Source organism: Camellia sinensis, chromosome 5 (genome assembly GCF_055761805.1).
Source record: "Camellia sinensis isolate YWXY chromosome 5, ASM5576180v1, whole genome shotgun sequence".
NCBI lineage: Eukaryota > Viridiplantae > Streptophyta > Magnoliopsida > Ericales > Theaceae > Camellia > Camellia sinensis.
The window spans coordinates 190403789-190406052 of record NC_138965.1 but is presented as its reverse complement, the minus strand read 5'-3'; positions in this window follow the sequence as shown (position 1 = coordinate 190406052).

The following is a 2264-nucleotide window of genomic DNA, read 5'->3' as shown; positions in this document are numbered from 1 at the left end:
TGTGTGAATGCCGTGGACAATCTATCAATGTAGAATGCAGTGTATGAGTACAATGCATGAATGCCGTGAGCAGTTTATCAGTGCAGAGTACAGTGCAGAATGCAGTGTATGCAGTGTATCAGACGCTGTGAGATCAGTGTATCAGGTGTTGTGCCGTGCATCAGATTACGTGAATCAGCTTGTGAGTGATTTGAGGCCGTGATCAGAAGAACATACCGGAATGCTGTAGAGGGCCAGGAGATCAAAGGTCCGCTGTAGCATCCCCATCATGGAGGCATTCATCTCCAATGACTGCCGGGTGTACTCAGAAGAAGCCTGCAAAAGTATCAGATGCATCAATATTCTGTGGAATATCAAATAAACTGAAATGAAATGACTGTACAAAAATGCAGTAATACATACCGGAGGTAAGTCGGGGACACCGACAAACTCGTGATCAGCCGGCGGAGAGGCGAAGGGGATCTGATAGGTCGCCCCACCCTGCCCTCGGAAAGTCAATAAAGTGGGCAGAACAGGCCAACCGGTCCCCCGTCCTCCCTGAACTCCCCCCTGCCACGGACCCGAGCCCTCCTCGATGCTCCTACTCCCGCTCCCGCTCCCGTCCTAACTGCTGGCGCCACGGGCCTGGCTCCCTCAGCTCGACGGCCGCCGCTCAGAGACCACATAATGTACGTCTGTACGTACTCTCGGTAGTCGCCGATGCCTCTAAAGCGGGTCGCCTCCCAGCCGATAGTATAATCGGCCATCTGCTCGGTAGTGAGCCTCTCGGTCTCCCTCATGTCCTCAGGAGGGTGAACTGGGACTATCTGCTCCGGTAACCCTAGGGTCTGGCGTAGGAAACGCTCACCCAGGTACCAAGCCCGATAGACCGGGCCCTCCAGTAAGATCCAGAAACGCGAGGTCTCCACAGCACCGGCAAATCGGTCCCGAATCGTCGCCGACAACGGAGCCCAGGGCTGCCAAGTGATCTGAAAGTGACATATAGTTTGTTATCTATCGTTATTGAAGTACGCAACAAAAAGCAAAGCTTAGATAAATTCTGAAATAAAAACATACCTCGGCAGGGGTGATGGTGTCGAAGAAGCGACAGAAGAAGCTAAATGTCTTTCGCGGCCTCCGGGTGCATCTCCCGTCAAAGCGACGCGAAAAAGGGACGACCAGAGGAGTCTCCGTCTCCGGTACGGGAGCGAGCCTAGGAAAGTAGGCATAAACCCACAACTACAAGGTAAATACCAGTGCATTTATCAGATAAAGCAGAATATAGAGTAAAAGCAGAAATAGCAGAGCCATGTGTTGTGCAGTGTGTTGTGCAGAGTGTGCAGTGTGAGCAGTGTACAGTCAGTGTAAAGCAGAGTATGTGTGTGCCGTGTGTACAGTATACAGCAAGTATAAAGCAGACTACAGTGTGTGCAGTGTACGGAGTACAGAAAATATAGGACAGAAATGAAAGGCAGAAAAAGAAATGTACCTCCCAAACACGCCAGTAGCCCCCGAGCAACTGTCCGCTGCCGCGGGAAGCTGAGCTCATATATCCGTAGAGAGTGGCCAGAGTGGCGCCACCCCAGTCGTAATGCAAGATGTCTCTGACGTCCACCAGTGCGCTGAGCAGGCAGAGAGGCACGGTGTTCGCCCGGTCGGCGAAAATGGTCGTCCCAAACAAGAACATGAGGAAGCCACGTGCGTATCTCTCCACGGCCTTCAGAGTCATCGGGGCTGCATCAACAAGGGTGGGCTGGACCCCGAACTGCACCTCGAACCAGGAATATCGAACGTAGCCAGGACGCGCCAAAGGCGGCAGCTCGCCGAGCAAGTAAATCTGAGCGGCAGTCCACTCGTCCATGTCAGTATCAAAGGGGATCGGATCACCCCCTACCCCGATGCCTGTGAGCATCGAGAAATCGTAAGGGGTCATCGTCATGTCCCCTGCCGCGGAGAAATGGAATGAATCGGTGGTGTCCCACCACCTCTCCACCAGAGCAGCGAGGAGAGGTCTGCATGTAGTGAGCCTGGAGAGTCCTCTGTAGAATGCGCCGAAGCCCGCCTGGTCCACGACGTGGCGAACCACATCGGGAAGCTCGGCATACCAGTCCCGGGCGCCGATGTTCCCATACCCGCAGATGGTATGGGAATCCCCCTGTAATAAAAAAAAAAATAATTGCAAGGCAACATTCAATATGCAGTTCTAAGAAGCATATAGGTATGTAGCATGTGTGCATATTTTCAGACTCAAGCAAATACCGGGTGCTGGTGTGCTTACAGTGAAC